This window comes from Hippocampus guttulatus, chromosome 13, assembly GCF_054856545.1.
Source record: "Hippocampus guttulatus isolate MCC_2025c chromosome 13, RoL_Hgut_1.0, whole genome shotgun sequence".
Classification (NCBI taxonomy): Eukaryota; Metazoa; Chordata; class Actinopteri; order Syngnathiformes; family Syngnathidae; genus Hippocampus; species Hippocampus guttulatus.
Window position 1 is genome coordinate 8,992,740 of NC_141273.1, and position 19,761 is coordinate 9,012,500.

Here is a 19,761-nt window from a genome sequence, read left to right on the forward strand (position 1 = left end):
GTCAATTAGGTAACAATGACAATGAGGAAATGTGAAGTGACTTTGAGGGGGTGATGCCTTTCCATTCATTGAACAGAAAAAAAAGTGTTACGATCCGTCATACTGAATTGAGCCTGCTTTCCAACCCCAAAGCAGGCTCAATATAAGAGTTAAGTACATAAAGGTTTACGAACAAAAAGAGCACGTGAAAAAACACAGTAGCACAAATAAAAGAAGTCGACGTGAAGCACACACTAAAACTACAGAAATGACACGTAAGGACTTAGACAGAGACACACACAAAGGATGACGATTATTAAACATGTTACTATATTATAGATTACATTCTTGTATTATATCATATCATTTTGAAATTTGATTGTATTTCAAAATGATGATTCATTTGGGTTCAGAATCAACAGAAAAAATGAATCTGGAAAAGTTGACTTAGTCAAAAAATGTTAACAGTGTATTTTTTGTGTGGCTTTTTTTTTGGGGGGGGGGGGGGTTCTGAAGAAAATGATTGGCTGCTGCATGCAGACACAACACACGCAGAGGCACACAACCAATGCCTTTGGAGACGAAACAATATTCACTACTCACCCGTGTGCGGTTGCACACTTGCGTGTGTAGCAGCATCTTGAATGGAAGATGGCTGATTTGCTCTTTGTTGAGACCCACAGCAACTAAATTAGGATCGCTGTACTTTTCACAACCACCTGAGAAAATGTACAAATGGAATAAATCATCCACATCACAATGCAAGCATTGGAAAAAAAAATCCTGAAAGAGTGCAATTCATTTCCTTGGCGAGAAAAACCAAACTCCTCAAACTTAGACTTCAGTTATTGTGTCAAATTCTGAGAGCTGCTGCCAAAATACTAAAAAATAGGCTCCAGCACGCCCCGCCACCCTTGTAAGGATAAAGCGGTTCAAAAAAGGGATGGATGGATGTACTCAATTTTATCATGTCAAGTGGTTGCATGAACTAAAATAATTTGGATACAGAGATATTTTCATGTGAATGTACAGTCGACTTAAAAAATGTATCTAGATTCAGATGATTTTAATTCATGCAACCGTTCGACATGATACAATTGAATAAATTCAACACACCATTTTTTTCCACAAAACGGATGCACGATTGAAGTTTCATCTTGTGCAACTGCGAGCCAACCGTGGCTCCGAGGCCGCCAAGTGTCACTCACGAGTTTGTGTCTGTCCCATTATTGATAAACGCCCGTTGTTTAAGGTGATGTCGGGTCAACGAGCGGGCCGCCCCGCTCTCATTTAAGCCGTCATTATGAAAACAAATCAGCCTTTTGCCGCTTATCAGCCTCTCATCGACTCTCCTTGGAGCCGCTGTCGAGCGGCCAATCCAACATATTGACGCCTATTGACTGGGACTTGAGGAAGAGGAAGATGTTGAACTTGTCCAACACAGATCAGGGTCAGGGCAATGAAGGGAGCCTTGGGGGTTTGTTTGCGTGTCTGTATGAGATCCAATAGTGCTGCGTGTGCTCCAAATGAATGGAATGAAATGAGGCCTGGAACTGGCGTGACAAAGTCCACCAGGTACGATTTTGCATCCTTATTGTGTGATTTTTGTTTGTTTGTTTGTTTCAACACCACACAGAGAAGAACAATTTCATTACATCCCTGGAGGTTAAAGATCCAGTGGGAAGCACATTTCACCTCAATACCCAATTTCCCCTCCCTTCTTTGCTGCCTCCTTCCTCTCAAGGTCAATCCCTTCAAATAGTGGTCCAAGGAGGAGGAGTAGTACCCCAAGCGTGGTCGCGACCTCCACCAATGCCCGCTCAAAGGCTTTTGGGGGCAGCGACGGTATGTCAAACTAATGTGAAAAGTGTACCCATTGCCTCTTTATTTCTCCATTTGGCGCCCTCATTAAGGCCATTCATGGACACTTTAGAAGGCTCCTGCACATCAGGCGTCAATCCGCCCCCCCCACCCTTCCTTCGGTGCGCCTTTCCCAATCAAATAACTCTCATTAAAAGCCCATTGGAGGAAGAGGGGGTCACCGCGGTGGTTGTATCCATATAGTACGATCATACTAATGTAATATTGATTGCCCTCAGTCACCATGGCACCAGGACAATGGTCCAGTCCAAAATGCCTCTGGTCAGCCCCCCCCACCCAGCCGCTTGGCTGGCTATGTGACCCACGCAGCAGATTAAAAAGCACGGCTCCCTTTGCTCGTCTTTGTGACGCGGGACGCTCCAGACGGCAGCGGCAGACAAAGTCGGAGGACAACATTTAAATGCATTCATAAACATTGTCCTCAAAGAGAGAGGCAGCTCCGCGCCGTCGTAAATCTCCAACTCATCCTCTTCGCCTCTCGCCACCGGCCTGTCAAGCTTCAGAGGAAGTATAAACAAGAAGTCTGTGAAAATACGGCGAGGTGAAGCGTGCACAAATGCGCAGCTCGCAGAAAGCCGTCCCCCGTGACTGCATGTGCAGCACTAGACAGCCTGGGGCGGAGGGGTTGCACTGAGCCAAAGGATTTGTTTGTTCTCACACAGAAAACACTTGACCGCTTACATGCAATGAGAAAATATGTGTCCAAAGCCCACTTTTCTTCTTGAGCTGACGTCAGATTGAATTCCAAATCTCTGAGAGCGTTTCTTTGGTTATTTTGCCAGGACAGCTGTCCGCATCCATCCGGCAGACCACACAGAAAGAAGCCGTGCGAAAGTACAGAGCATTAAAGATGGGAGCCCATTTTCAAAATGTCTCAGTTGCTTGATCGCCCACGTCTATTTTTGATTCAAGTGAGTGATTTGCATAGAAAAGTTCATAAGCACGGGACATAAGGATACGGCCATAAAAGTGAGCGGTAAAAAATTTAACTATGACAGAATATTAAAAGTGGCAGTAAATTGTGGCAAAGGCAGCCACTTCGTCGGTTGGGAGCGCTAATCTCAGGCTCACTGTACACAGAGAATAAAACATCACCTGCAGCGCCCTGACAGATATGCTCGGCTCTCGCACTCTCATCCCGGCCGCATTGTTAAGATTTAAGATAATGACACAATGACTTTCACATTGATGCCGACATTGAATCTTTTTTAAGAGGCCTCCCGCCGCACGGCCGCGTCGGCCTGTCAGCCACCGGCAGTGAAAGAGTTGAATGTCGTTTCCCGACATCGGGAAGAAATTGTTCGTAACGTCGGGGCCTCACGCTTGTCTCAACTCATTTATTTCAGCCAAGGTCTACGGATATAAATAAAAGGAAATGTTACTGGCGCATTTCAACTCAGCGCCAGCCTTGAGAGCTGTAATGTAACCACATATCATCAAAAGTGCTGAATCTCCTTTTGTCACCACACATGACGTGCAATTCCTCCAAACATATTCACGCCGGTTGCTATTCAGACAAATAAATAATCGCACGGCGCTCGGGACAGACCCTTTACTTCAGCCTCTTAGCTAATGCTCAGTGTCCATCACGCTGGCTACATCGCTAACGTGAGTGCAAGCCAGTGCCCAAAAGGCAGACCGCTTTCGGAATATAAAATAAGTCTCAAAAGGTCCAACAAAACGCGGAGTTCAAACCATTTCTCAAGAGACCGAGCGTCCAAGTGTGTTTTTGTCTGCGATGGAAATAAGCTCATTTCTATCGTGGGCTACATTATACTGAGGATTTCTCTTGGAGAGCTTTTGACTGAAAGCACATCGCCTCATATTGTCACATGCACACAACAAATTGACGAATAGCTAGGGAAAAGGTTCGTAACAAAATATGAATACTCTCATTAAAAATGAATACAATTAGCATTTTTGGTACGGGGTTTAGCAGGAAACCTGGACAAGAATCACATAAATTGGGTCAGTGTGATTAAAAAGCACCTTTGGTGTCCTTATCAGGATCTCAGTCAGTTTTAATCGTAATGGAAATGTAGTCCAAAAATGAAACTCGGAGGTCGCATTAGAAGTGCCGAAATGTTTACTCACATACCAGACATTACGAACGGTATTCTGTCTTTTGGCAAAGGAGAGAGAATACTTTCATGTATGCTTTGTAATTCACATCAAATTACTGTGTGTACGTATACATCCTTTATGTCATCGTGAAAGATCAACGGATCTAAAAAAAAGAAATAGAATTGCAAAATATATTTAACGAACATGACAAAGTCAGTTTGCCAACTGATTCAAGTGCCGGTCCACCAAGTACCCATTAAATGCGAACCCCAGCATAAATGTCCACCCTGTCAACAACCTCACATACTGCATCTCCAACAGCACAACATCTGTTGAATAAAATGAATATGATGTTCAGGAGAAAGCATTTTGGGGCTTGAAATGGGGAAGTCTCATCGGCATGATTTCATTGCGTTAGTAAGTCACATGAAATGAAATGGTGCCCAGGCCTTGACGTTGACACCTGCGGCAAAGCGAAAAATGTGTGATGATAACCATAGAACCGGAAATGGAAGTTAAGGGCAGCGTTTTGGAACAGAAGGCTAACGCTCTGGACAAAAAAAAGAAAGAGCTACTAGTCTGCTTTCAGCCTGCTGCCGTGGTGCCCTTGAACAAGATGCTGACGCCCCTGCCTCCAGAGGGGCAGAACCCTTCACTCTGACTCGGGTGTGATCTGGTTTTATGTGGAGCTGCAGTTTAAAAGGCGGTCCGTAGGTGGAGCTCTTCTCATTATAATATACTTTACATTACAGTACATTACTTTACAAAGCGTCATTTCTCAGCATCTGCCTTGAGGGTTATCTCTCTTTTCCTCTCTGCTTTCCGCAGAGAGGAAAAACGCAGTTAGAGAAACAATCATTGCGCCTTGAAGGTCTCACACCCTTGAACTTCTTAAATCTTAATGTCCATTTGTGTTTTCTGCTTGTACTTATCAGACGCTCTGAGAGAGAACCGCAAACGGGCAAGTCCCCGGAGCAGGATGACTTAATTGAGCTATCCTGGGAAATCTAATTACAATAATGCACGGAGGATTGTGAGTTATTCCCTCCGCTACTGCTCCAACACCTCCACAACACACACACACACACACACACACACACACACACACACACACACACACACACACACACACACACACACACACACACATACTTGCAAGAGAATGGGCAGAGGGTGAGAGGCATGGCGGTGGAAAGAGGCAAAATGTGCAACAACTGTAAAACGTTTCATAGGAGATGTTTTAATCACAATTCATGGGCCAGTAAAAAAATAAGAAAAAAAAAGAAACAGCCGCACAATTGGTGAGCAGCTTCGTCAGGTCAAAACAATGACAAGGGAATAAAGCGGTGGCAGCTGAGCATTTGGTTTTTGGGCCTTGAGTCGAGCTTGGTGACGTAACAACACGACTCGGTTGCAGTTATTCATTGAGGTGCAAAAACACAATCGAACATCATCATTCAGAGCAGTTCAGAATCATCCATCCATCCATCCATCTTCTACCGCTTATCCGGGGCCGGGTCGTGGGGGCAACAGGTTTAGCAGGGAAGCCCAGACTTTCCTCTCCCTTGCTACTTCTTCCAGCTCTCCCCGGGGGATCCTGAGGCGTTCCCAGGCCAGCTGGGTGACATAGTCTCTCCAGCGTGTCCTGGGTCTTCCTCGGGGTCTCCTCCCGGTGGGACATGCCCGGAACACTTCACCAGGGAGGTGTTCAGGAGGCATCCGAATCAGATGCCCAAGCCACCTCATCTGGCTCCTCTCGATGTGGAGGAGAAGCGGCTCGACTCTGAGCCTCTCCCGGATGACCGAGCTTCACACCCTATCTCTAAGGGAGAGCCCGGACACCTTGCGGAGAAAACTTATTTCGGCCGCTTGTATCCGGGATCTCGTTCTTTCGGTCATGACCCATAGCTCGTAACCATAGATGAGGGTTGGAACGTAGATCGACCGGTAAATTGAGAGCTTCGCCCTTTGGCTCAGCTCCTTCTTTACCACGACAGACCGATACAACGTCCGCATCACAGCAGACGCTGCACCGATCCGCCTGTCGATCTCTCGCTCCCTCCTGCCCTCACTCGTGAACAAGACCCCAAGATACTTAAACTCCTCCACTTGGGGCAAGATCTCCTCCCCGACCCGGAGGGGGCACTCCACCCTTTTCCGACTGAGGACCATGGTTTCAGATTTGGAGGTGCTGATTTTCATCCCAACCGCTTCACACTCGGCTGCGAAACGCTCCAGTGAGAGTTGGAGAGCCCTGCTTGAAGGAGCCAACAGTACCACATCATTTGCAAAAAGCAGAGATGCAATACTGAGGCCACCAAAACGGACCCCCTCAACGCTTCGGCTGCGCCTAGAAATTCTGTCCATAAAGGTTATGAACAGAATCGGTGACAAAGGGCAGCCTTGGCAGAGTCCTACCATCACTGGAAACGATTCAGAATCAGTATTTATCTCATGTCATGATAAAAAGATTTCAAGTAAATATACTCACCAGAAATTATGATTAATTAATGTTTGGGTAATTTGTTCTTCAAACTTGGGTTGCACTCACCGACCAATGAGAGAATGGAAAAATGCTGACACCTTCGAGAACCAGCTTCCTGGCCCTGTGTGGAACAATCTGAAGTCTGATTGGTTCAAGACACGATCCCATTGCAAATACACAAAATTTCAAGTGATATCAGACAGCACTCCTGATTCTGAAGGTCCTGAGCAGATTTGATTTACATGGCAACACATAGAGGCTGAAATCTGAGTACAAAAAAAACCCCAACATGTAAAAACAGTGCAGCCAAGAGAAATGGTATGAAATGAAGGGAATCAATACTTAGGAACGAAAAATATATATGTAGGTCAGTTCCTCTGCTTGTGTTTAGGTCCTTATTGGAATGAGGTCGCTTTTTCCTGTGATGGTCGATGCTTCTCGAAAGGAGCGTTACACGCGGACGGACGTGTGAAAAGAAAGGAGCAATATTAATGAGAAAGCACACTCGATTTGCGATTGCAACGTGCAGCTGGGGAATGATCATTGCCACATGAGCGTGGGGCGTTATTGAGCAAATCAGGACAATTCAAAGTGACATTTGCAGTGTATATCGTTGTTGCCGGAGCCTAGTAAACAAACCGCGGAGCCACACGCACACACGGGGCGCACTTAGTGGGATTCCAAACAGAATGGATCCTCTGCAGTCAGAGGATCCATTCTGTTCGGAATCATTGACGCTGTTCATCTCGCTCAGCTCACGCTGAGGAAACGGCAAAAACTCTTTCTGATGCCTGTCCATATAACGGTAGTGACACTTTAACATGAAGAATTCCAATAAATGTGGCAAGACGTGAATTAAATGGCTGCGACTGACTGAATTTCCCGCTGCACCCTAACACCGCGGACAGATACAGTTGCGTATGCTTTCTCGTGTAGTCGATAGGAGTGCATGTGTGTTTGTGATTGAGAGCAAGGTCAAAGGGACACCACGCAGGCTTGCCAATGGGGGAGCGTTGAACGACGAGAGTGGGGCGGGGGGTGGGGGGGGGGGCTTGGCGTGGGGCTGCGCCTGTGCCCAAGGCCAAAGCCACACAGACGGACACCATATTGAAATTAGCAAATGGACTGCATAGTGTCGCTTGCTGCCCCATTTGTGCTCGCCTCCTCTGGATGATATACACATGCGCCCAGCCAAGGGATGCCGCACTTTCAAAAGGGCAGCGATGTGCAGGAGAGGCAGTGTGTGTGTGTGTGTGTGTGTGTGGAGGGGGGGGGGGGGCACTGTGGGAGTCTCTAACCTCCCCCTGTCCTAAAATGAAATGGGGAGGCTCTTATTTATTTACAGCATGTTTTGCACTCATCTCATAACACTGTAAATTACCTGCATGGTCAAGGCTCTCGCCTCGCACAGGAGAGTGAAGGGACACTAAAGCATTTGATCGATATGAAATTTCATTCAGGAATCACATGCGATCTGTCCGTTTCCATAAATCACACTTTACGAGGCGTATTTTAAATACAAAATCAGGTGGATGTGAATTTCAAAGTGTAAATTATGAGCAGGGCGGGCGCACGTGTGTATGTGTTATGTGATGCACAATATGTCTGTAGGCACCCGACCCGACAGAGCGTCCTGCAAATATTTATGAGACTTGTGCTGTATATCTGGGAAAAGGATAATGTGTGATGTCCCTCATGCAGTTTTTGGTGCCTGATCAGATACCGAAGTTATACCTACATACACACACACGATACACACACACACACATATAAATATCAACATCATAAAACACTTACTAGCATAATAACAAGCCACATTTCATCATGAAGCGTGATGATTAAAAAAAAAGCTTTCAAAAATAATAAACACCTAACCTAATTTTACACATGTGTGTGTGTGTGTGTGTGTGTGTGTGTGTGTGTACGTGTTTGCGCGCACGCAGAGAGAATTCCTCGAGAGGAAATTCTCCCGGGACCGAAGCGGCTGGTCTTAACCGCGAGAGGCAGGGGCCTCCTCCATTATGGCGAACAAGTGCATTTGTTTTAAGGCCAGTGGAGATTTCTAACCTTTGCTTGACACGCCGCAAAAGGTCAAGCCCATCTGTGGCTTCCCTCTGGAGTTGAGCCGGATCATTTCCTCCCAGCACCTTTGGGCCCCGATAAAATCCCCGGCATGAAGGTATCCGAGTCATGAATCTGGTAGACAACAAAAATGGTGATTTTAAAAAGTGCTTTGTATTATTATTATTTTTTTAAAATTTGATTTTTTGGGAACTGAAAACAATGCTGGACACGCAGTTTTCTTAACCCTTTCAGGGACAGCGGTTACTGCAGTGGACAGTGTTATAAGGTTAGGGGGCGCGTGAAAGGGTTTAACTAAATCCACGGAAACAAATATTCGTTTGCATGTTTTTACTGAACGCAAGAGTGCAAAAAGTATGTGAACCATTGGAATTAATCGCTGTTTCAGCCTCCTTTGGGAGCAATAACCTCAACCAAACGTTACCCGTAGTTGCAGTTCAGACCAGCACAATGATCAGGAAAAAAAATTCGGACCATTTCTTTTTACAAAAGTCTTTCAAATTCAGCAATATTCTTGGGATGTCTGGTGCAAATCATTCTTGTGCAACTCATTCCACCCCGATTGAGATCAGGACTCTGACTGGTCCCCTCCAGAGGACCTATTTTCATTTGCTGAAGCCATTCTATTGATGGTATACTCTATTGCGCCAGACATGGATCATATCATGATATCTTTCTTGAAAATTACAACAACAACAATAAAAAATGTTCATAATAATAATAACTGGTGTGTGGTTTTAGGGCAGGGCATCTTGAACCATTTCCGCCACTCTCGTCACGTTGATTGGACTCAGTTGGTTGACCATTGACTCGTGATTGTCACTAGTCTTGAAGTTCACATTCTTTATTCCACCCTTGTGACTTCAACGAAGTTCAGATCACGTTTTATGAATAATTCCACAGGGTTCACATACTTTTCAATGTTGAAATCGGTATACATACATACGTACTACTGTTCGAAATTTGAATTCCTATCCTTATTTTTAAAAGAAACTCACTGCTTTTGAATCAAGGTCACATCCATAAGAAATACTCTCTAGACATACAAAGCAACCATTTTAAGTCACGACCAATATTTTAAACAGTAATTGCATTTCTGTGTATTTGACCGATTATGTCAACTGACCTAAATAAGGATTCCAGCCACCCAAACTTTCTCAACAAATTTCTCGCAAAGATGTCGAGCGTGTTGCAAAAATGGAGTTGAAAAACACCAATAAAAGCCACCTTGTTCTCTAATCTGATCGGAAGTACTCGTGAGTACAACTGCACTTGAGACAGTCATAAAAACCCCAGGCATCAATGTCCCCAAATATCAGATATCTGCACACTCAGATGAAGCAATAGCCTAATAATGGAGTTCAAAGTGCCGTCTCAGTCCTCGGTAATAACGCCGCAATGAGCCTGTGTGGCTTTTTTCCCCCCCTGCATTTGATGGACGTCTCCACGCTTATCAGTGTTCCTTATCTCCCTTCATTATTTCCAAAGCAGTGTTTAAATTGGAAAAGCCCATAAGAACGTGTAAATACATGGCAGAGGCAATAAAACAGTGAGAGAAGACCCCCCTCCTCAAAACACACACATACTTACACACAACTATATCCACTTCCCACTACGGCGTTCTCTATGGTTGGAGGTAGATACTGTCTGGAGATAGTTGGAAATATTTCTGCTCCTTCACAGCCTCATCCTACAGATAAAGATACCGAGCAGCAAATAAATCCTCACGGCGGAAACAAAACCCTTCACGTGCAGTTTACTGTTGGGTGTGTGTGCGTGTTATTGTTTATTAGCCAGACGCTTCTAAACAAACACTTTAATGCACAAGCACTCTTTTGGCATAAAAGCAGTCATTTCTCAACAAGGTTGGAGAGTCTTTGCAGCCTCCAATAGTGCATTTGTCTCCCTGAGGCCTTAATTGTTCTTATAAAACGAGGGGGCCCGAATGCCGCTAGCACACTTTGTTTCCCTACTATAAATACTGGAATCATTTGATTTGTTTTAACCGTGGCGTCCAGATTGTCTCTTGACGTGAACCGATAGGATTACGTGGGATAGTGTGACTTGGTGAAATTCATTGTCTCACCGTTCACCGTCTGTCTGGTGGAAGTTCCTGAGCGGAGCAAGACAAAGATCCGCTCACGAGGTGTTTCGGGGCAGCTGCTCAGCTGTGCATTAGCGCCGGGGGAGAGCCGCCGCGTAACCTGATAAATGCTCTTAAAACAGTGAAGATGGACAACGAGAGGGCGAAATCTCAGACGGTCTGCAGTCGCTGCGCCTGCGAGGCACTTTGACAGCCTATTGATCGGCCGGAGGCAGCAGTGGGCGGGGCCAGAGGTGTGGGATTGACCGCTCATGTGCAGTGCCAGCGGAACAGGTCCTGGAAAGCACATCATGCAATTCATTTTGCAGCGTGTCCACAACGTCTCTATACAATTTCAGAAATAGATTGAAAAAGCTATTTCCCGACGACTTCCTCTCACATTGAAAAAACAGTTTTGAGTTCATTGAAAATTCAAAATCAGGGGTGTCCAAGTCCGGTGCGCGAAAGTAGCCATCCAGCCTGTTTTAGATGTCTCCCTCCCCCAGTACAGTTGATTCAAATGATTAGAATTGTCATCAGGCTTCTGCAAAGATGATCTTGAATCAGCTGTTTGTTTGTATACCGTACTGGCATAGGCTTCAGCTCGTCTGCACAGTAAATGTCCTCAAATTCGCATGATGTACTGTAAAGTCACCCCCCCCCCTAATTTAGATAGTCCATACAACCCCTTCAGAAATACTTAAAATATATATAAAAAATATTTGTGTTTGAAATTTTCGCACTCAAAATGTTCCTAGACAAGAAAACGCAGTTTGCTGCTCTACATGTGAATTAAAGAAATCATATTTTTACTGTTTAGTACAACCCTTGTTTCAGGTCCCTGGGATGAACCTGCAAAAAAAAAATTGCAAAAAAGAAAAATAAATAAATAAAAGAATGTTGCTCCTCAAAAATGAATTCTTTGAAGATAAAACTGCTCCGCAAAGAAAAAGAAAATCTTGAGCCTTGCAGTATCCCTGCGGTATATTGATACCACTGTTTTTGCATTGAGCTCTCCACCGTACACTCTGCTAGTCAGCCACGCCCACTTCATTTGCCAATCTGCTCACCTGGGGGCACAGGTGCTTTAAATCAGCAAATAGCCACTCCTGAAGCCTCCCCTGTCATCTCCTGAGAATGACTGTCTGGCAGAAGAATTAAATGCTCTTGCACTGGATGTCAGAAAGTACAATTACCTGTGTATCAATACAATATATTGTCATTCATACAACAGAATCATTTCTTAGCTAAATCGGGACAAAACCAATTTCAATAAATATGTACTAGGTGTGTGTGTGTGTGTGTGTCTTTTCTTGTATTCTCTTGGGAAGGCTGTTCTTCCGCAACGCACGCAAATAATACAGAAATGATGTCATTTGCCAGTGACGTGACGTAATGTCTGATAGCTCTGATTGTGGGGTTATTGAACAGTAACCAGTTTGTCATGCCTGGGGCTCCAATTTAACAAATGGAGCAATAAATGCAGAATATAAAGGAGGATGTACGCCTCCAAAACAAGGAGGACGCCGTAAGGAGTGGTCACATGAAATTCAGATCAAGGAAATGTATCTGTGTGTGTGTGTGTGAGAGAGACAGAGAGAGAGAGAGAGAAAGCGAAGGTGTCCCGCAGTCATTTTATGTGCCAGCAGCTCTCCTGGGCCTCGGCGCTCTCCGTTTTCAAGCTAAGTGTAATTTGAGCGCGGTCTTGATACAAAGTGTGTGCAGCAGCTCTGTTCAAAGCCAATCACTCACCCTGACGTGTAATCCTTTCCCTCAGCATCATCAGTGTTGCTTCAGGAATAATGAAACACACTTAAGGCGACGTGGCAGCCATTGCCGGGAGAGTGGCGTCGCATTTCGATGAGGGGCCTCGAGTCGTAGCTGGAACAACCAGAGGTGTTGCCACCTGTCGATGGATGGAGAACGATTGCCTCGTTGCACTGTGTCTGTGAGCAATGTATCGATACAGTCAACCCCGGTTATATTGCAGTTCATGGTACGCATCCTGCCTCTATCGTTTTGTTGTTTTTTCCTTCATGGGAAAAATGAAGGAAAATGTGGGCACCACATTTGGCTGTTTTCATTATTTCCGCAAAGCAGAGAATTATATGCCTGGGAATATTGTGTTCCCTTTGTTTGTATGTGTTGCTGCTCCGTAGTAGCAGTTGTTTAAAGATTTATAATTTGCATAACATCGAGTGCAATTTCTCTTAGCTTTTGCCTTTCTCGTTTCACATTTCAGTAATAAACCTGATTTTCCATCAATGAAATGATGTGTTTTGGTGAAGCATTTTGATGTTTAAAAATAGATTGTTTCATTCTCTTTTGATTGATGTGTCACTTTAACACTAAATTTCAATTGGGAGTGTCAAACATTGTCATTATCTTGATCCAAACATGCTTCGCCTCTTATGTGGAGAAATGTGTGAGCCTCAGTCTGCTTTGCTTTTGCTCAAAATTATGTAAATTATGTAATGGTCACCTGTTTTTTTCACAGCTTGAGAATGGAAACAGTTTTTAAGAAATATTTGAGGAATGAAAGTGTGTGCGCTTTTTTTTAAAATGTGATTTCCATGATATGGTCTCCCTATAATCGCAGCCTTTCACCTCACCTCACTCTATCAATATGATGTATGCAAGAAAGAAAAAAAACCTTTTTGGGGCCTCCATTGTCTTTGCCCTCCTCCTTAAACTAACCCTGATGCGTCCATGTTGAGGATTATTGCAATTAATAGGCTCGCAAGACATTATTTCAAAAAGGGAAATTGGCTCATATAATTATATAGAGAAGGGAATACTTGAACTCCCTGGAATATCAGCTCGCTGGAATAATACAGCCCCTCCATTCCCCTCCCCGCCATCATCACGGCTAACATGTCTGTGTGCCTGTTTCCTGTGACGGATGCATTTGCGATGCCTTTGCTGCACTGGCTGATGGTCATTGTGTGGAGGCAATAAAAGCGCCTCGTGCCACTTACTGCCACCCATGTCTGATCTGCAGGGATGTGCTCTTGGCTCCTTTTTGTTCTCCTTCTTTGTTCGATTAACACACCAAAGAAGTATGGCTACACAGGATGAGCATTCGGCCGTTGGATCATGGTGAAAACACCTGAAATGCACTACGTAGATTATACACAGTATGTCACAAATGATAGAAACCATCAATACGACACACAAAAAAATGCAATACAGCGGCAACATCTGTGCCATTGCGCTGTTCAGAATGTTGGTCGAGTGAAATAACCAAATCATTTAAAAAAGGTAAATAAAATAAAGCGTTCGTTCTCACATGAGGGCAGCACGGCAGTCAACTGGTTAGCATGGCCAAGGGGTGAGCACGTCGGCCTCACGGTGCAGAGGTGCAAGGCTCCATCCCGGCTTCGGCCTTCCTGTGTGGAGTTTGCATGTCCTCCCAGTGCCTATGTGGGTTTTCTCTGGGTATTCTGGTTTCCTCCCACATTCCAAAAACATACATGGCATGTTGCTTGGGCACTCCAAATTGTCACGAGGTGTGATTGTAAGCCCGAATGGTTGTTTGTCTGTGTGTGCCCTGTGATTGGCTGGCAACCCGTTCAGGGTGTACCCCACCGACTGCACAAAGACGCCTGGGATGATCTTCCCGTATGTCCGCCCGACCCTGGTGAGGATAAGCGCATTGGAATATGGATGGATGGATTCTCACAGGAGATGCTCGCTTGCATTGAACGAATGTTTTGCTCGTCAATGTTGACAGTAACAAGATTTGCTCTGACCCAAGGCTGGGCAATAACTCAATATCAATATATATCGCGATAGACACCTGAGCAATATCAACAGAAAATGTTTCATGAAACAAATATTTCTTTGTGGACTGGTGCCAGCAGAATCTCCTCCAGATCAACCCTAGGAAAACTAAGGAGTTGGTTGTGGATTTCTGCAGGAAACAGTCCTCACCAGCACCGATGAACATCCAGGGTATGGACATAGAGAGGGTGACCTCCTACAAGTAGCTAGGTGTTCTTCTGAACAACAAACTGGACTGGTCTACAAACACGGACACCCTGATTAGGAAAGGACAGAGCCGACTCTTCCTACTCAGGAAACTAAGGTCTTTTGGGGTTCAGGGGTCGCTCCTTAAGACTTTCTATAACTCGGTGGTGGCCTCGGCCATCCATTATGGCATTGTCTGCTGGTCAGGCAGCATCTCAGCCCGGGACAGAAAGAGACTGGAGCGACTGGTCAGTTCTGTCCTGGGCTGCTCCCTTGACACTCTGGAGGAGGTGGGCAACAGAAGGATGCTAACTAAGCTAAAAGCTATGATGGACAGTCCCTCCCACCCTCTCCAGCCCGCCCTGACAGCACTAGGTAGCTCCTTCAGCCAGAGACTGTTACACCCGCGCTGCAAGAAGGAGAGATACCGACGCTCGTTCCTACCAACTGATGTCAGGCTGCTGAATAAAAATAGCAACAATAATATTAATAATAATTAAATGATGTGCAAAACAACTGTAAATAGCACTGCGATTTATCCATTTTGTATTTATATTGCACTTAATTGAACGGTGTTTGTTTGTTCTTTTCTTCTTTCTTCTTTCTGCCTACATTCTTGCTGCTGGAGGCTGTAAATTTCCCCAGTGTGGGACAAATAAAGGATATCTTATCTTATCTTATATTGGAATGTAAGCTTGTGTACTCATATATGGAAGAGACACGGAACAGGAAGTTGATCTTGAAGATGGCCTTATTATTGTATTTGAAAAGGTATTCTCTCGCTTGCATTGAACTAATGCATAGTACGCTACTCCACTCAAGTGGTTGATAACTGTCAATCAAAGCAAGAAGTGTGGCACAGTTCATCAAAGTAGAAAGTATGAGGCCTGAAAATAGAAAAAATGATGCACTTTTCTTATTGATCAACACCGACATTAGGATGAAGACTTCTACTGTGTGTGTGTCTGTTCCTAAAAAAGGACAAATATTATGCCATGTCTCCAGAGAAAGAAACTATGGCTTCTGTTCTCTGTTATATCCATGTGAATGTGTATTTTGACATTTACTTGTTAAAAATGCAAACATTGCCTTTTAAGATTATAACCCCCCCCCCCCCCCCTCCCGACTTGATTCTTTTTCCGTATCCCGTAAAAGGAGCAATTTTTTCCCCCAACACGTTCGACACAGGCACGGCAATTGAATCTTGGTTGTACGGGAATTCATTTAGCATGTTATTCAAAATGCACAAACACAATCCTGAACCTTCCGTATTATGCTTTGCAACATCATTTGCCAAAGATAATATTTCTAATCCACACCTGCCTACTGAATAAAGGCAAATTACTTTTCCTTCTGACTCCTTTTGAGTTTTTGAGACAACTGCTGTCACGTTTCTTCGTGCGATGTGTACTCAGTGCATTGTCTAAAGATATCAAGTTAGAATACAAGCAAATGACACTTCAGGGAATATTTAATTCATTGATCCCTTGCCTTATTGAAAATCAGAATGGACACATACTGGCGAATGAATGACCAGATCTAACAATTGTACACCATTGCAATGGATATATTTCACACTGTAAATACTCAGTAACAGGGAACAGGGAGTCAGTCGCCTGCCCGTCTGCAGTCCGTCACTGAGAATCATTACGCACCGTTCAAAAAAGGAAAAAAAAAACAAACAAAAAAACATACCCCATCACGGGTGAGGGAGGGTAAGTGCTGGGTGGGGGTCTCACCCAGTGATGACAAAGTCATGTGATCAATGTGAAGCATGCGTTACCTTTACAAACAGATCAGTGAACAATGAATGGAGCGGTCAGTAATTACAGTTCCAAATATATTTGGCAGGAGCGCCGAGGGAGGATAAAAAACATGAATGGCTCAGGTTAGGTCACAGACATGTCAAGATGATCAAAGGGTGCTGAATCAGAGAAATATTGACAATGTGATCATGAGGTAGTAGTCAGCGCGGCGCTGCATACTTTATTCTCAATGGTACGTCGGCAACCTACTGCACTGAATGAAGGCTGATATATTTACACACTTAGTTTTTACTGTAAGACATTTTGACGTGAAACAGTGCCGCGTTACAAGGTGGCCAGGGAAAAAAAAAGAAGAAAGGAACCTTTTATTTGTCATTCGCTACAAAAGTTTTTTTTTTTTCCTGAAAAAGATTTCCTGTATAATACAGTTTCATTTCAACAAGCGCAAAGGTTTCTTGTGAGTGGAGCAAAGTAAATATAGTTCTTAATCGGATATACAGGCTACATGTCATTGATTTGAAGGGGTTTCTGGATGTGACTTTATCAGGACTAGGAATTCCCAGACGTAAATGCATGCCTGGAACACGGTTTCAATCAGAAGTGGTCCCTATTGTATTGCACAACAGCAAGTGGACTTACGGGGCTCTATTTTCGTGATAAGCACAAACTCGGCGAGGGGCGTATATATGCATGGATGGATGCTGGTTAGACCGGGTGTTGGTATTTTTGCATTTGCGTGCAAGTCGGTGTAAAAAAAAAAAAAGAAGAGAAAAAAAAGGTGATTTGCGCCATCGCGGGCATGAACACTCCATCAAAGCACCCCCTGTCATTCCCTTTCACTGTTGTGCACACACATCCTGCATGGAGGCAAAATTGTCATTGCTCTTGGCCGGTGTGACAACATAAGCGGTTCGCCTCATTATCTACAGAATGAGCTGGTGATAACCGCGGATGATTTAAGACGTAGTCTGGGAAGGCGGAACTTCAGATTGGATTTCTCCCACCGAATTGTCATTCCGCCGGGCATATCTTCTCTACGCTAGAACAACCAGCTTCGTGCAAACCTGTCTGCCATATTGACAAAAAACAGGATACGCGAGCATTTCCGCCATCTACGAAACTAGAGCCCAGTGTCAGATCACAATAGAACTGGGAGGTTTATTTGGAAAGAGAGAGCGGTTTGCCTTCATAGGATCGACCCCAGGGCGTTGCCAAACCTAGGCAGGTGCTGGCATTCCTACCGTGAACACGACGGTGATGGTCTCAACTACTTTGGTCAAAGTTTCATATTTTGGTGACGGCACCGCCATTTCTCACACCACATAAAAGCCTTCAGTAATATAAACGTGAACGTCTCACAAGTGAGCTGGACCGAACAGGAGTGGAGCTCTCAGACGATGTAATGGACATGGAGTTAAAGGGAGCCTAAGATCTTTCTCCCAGCAGGGATCACACCTTGTCGTGACACATTGTTGGCTCGCTGTTACCCTCTGGCGCATGCTGACACTTTGTTTCTTGCATAGCTCGGCCATCCCGCTCGCATAGCAAGCTGCTGCGGGCGATGGTGTCGTTCAGCACCAGCCACTGTCGGTGGTGAACGTCCGCGGTGGCCACAGGTGGCGCTCTTTGGCCATGTGTACCACGCGGTTGTGTGGTCGAGAACAGTAGTTCCAGACATTTCACTTCAGCACACAACTTTCTGGAGGAGCAGAGCAGAGCTGACTGGACTGACTGTGGTTGAAATCACATTTCGCACGTGGTTGGATGGACCGTTCGTTTAAACGGATGGCGGTACCTATCATAGTTTATAGGTTGCCAGGTCATTCATTATTTCTGTTTGAAAATTCTTAAGCAATTTCTACTCGGTTAAGTTTATCAGGATAAGCGGTTCGGAGAACAATTGGATCAATTCTGTCTTTGTGCATGTGAAGAATTAAGACTTTGTTGTTAAGATTTTTTTCCAAGTCATTGTACTTCTTAGATATGACTTGAATGAACGAGCCATCCATTGGCGGGCAGTTTTTGCACGATTCAAGATGCAAAATGGTGTCGACCGTCGTGATAATCGAGTACTCAAATGAGCTGTTGGATGGCAAATTGGTACACGAGAAAAAGTAACAAGTGGCAAAGAACAAAGGAATCACTTCGTAATTCAATCTGAGCTGAACGGTGATCTTTAAGTTGGCTCTCTTCATTCTCGTATTTATGAGTGTGTGGGGCAAGTTTGGCGTGTGTGTATTTTTATGACATGACTGTCTATGGTATGCTAAACAATGACTTTTCAGCCATATTCGCTGCATGGCAAGGTTGACCTGGCAACTTGTAAGTTGTGGAAGGTGCAAGCAGAGTGGGGCATTCTGGTGTGTGTGCGTGTGTGTGTGTGTGTGCACGTATCAACTTACTGCCACCCCTATGTTAGTCATGGTCTCACCCTGGCCAGCCCAATGAAAACTTTCTGGCCCCGCCACTGCCCAGCATGTCAACATGATGGTCAAAATGTGGTCCACGTGCCTGCCGCCACACAGACAACAACCTCCCGCAGGGTTAAATATAAACCCGTTGTGAAGCGCCTCTGCACCTGCCATTTACCTTGGTCTGCTCCAGGCTATATAAATGCCGACACAGCTATTTAAAGACAGAAGGTGTCTAAGATGGTGAGAGCAGATGCTGGCCACCTTGCTCCTAGCGTATGGGATGACTCTGACGCCGGCTTAAAGGGTTCCAAAATAGAGCGCTTTGACATATGGGCCTCTGATTGTTTGAACATGGAATCTCCTGGACTCGCGCCACTCCGTAGAAAGCCTTTGATAGTGATGCTCGGCTTTCACCTATAACCTCCGCTTGGCTCGGCCCATTTCCACAGGCTTAAAAAGGACACGTTTGGGGCTCGATGGCTTACGCGAGGTACGGTACAAGAGAGAAGAGAAACATTGTGTGTGTGTGTGTGTGTATATACGTGCGATGGAACTGAGCGAGCAAGCAGGCACGGCCTTGTGGCAACAGCAGCATTAAACGTAGCGCATGAAAGATGAAGGTTGAGCCTGACATTCCCACACCGTCATTTATTGCTGAACTACAGAAGAAGACTACCGACTAGTGTAACTGCCTATTGCAAGTTTGGTTAAACAAGCCTTCCACTGCGAGACGGATCAGATCACACTGCTCTCGAGAGGTACCGTACTGTATGTCCGAGGACGTTTGAGCAGTTAACAGTTCACATTTAAGCAGCTCTTTTTTTTTTTCCCCTCCCCTCCCTGCATACAGGGGGTTTGGGGGGGACGAGAGAAAATGGCCACCAATATCAACAGACTTTAAACTGTACACCCAGTCTTCCAGTAATAAACATATACATGTCCCAGACAGAAACACACTGTCGAAAGTGTTGGCGTTGTTCACACCTCTGTCGTCTTCAGAATAAATTCAATGAACGAAAGACTTTTCTTGTTACTGGC

The 19,761-nt window shown here is 44.8% G+C and overlaps 1 protein-coding gene across 1 annotated transcript in view; it reads right to left on the reverse strand.

Moving 5' to 3' along the window:
• ift43 (intraflagellar transport 43 homolog (Chlamydomonas)) overlaps nucleotides 1-19,761 on the reverse strand; it is a 294,545-nt gene that overhangs the window by 129,189 nt on the left and 145,595 nt on the right. The window lies entirely within an intron of this gene.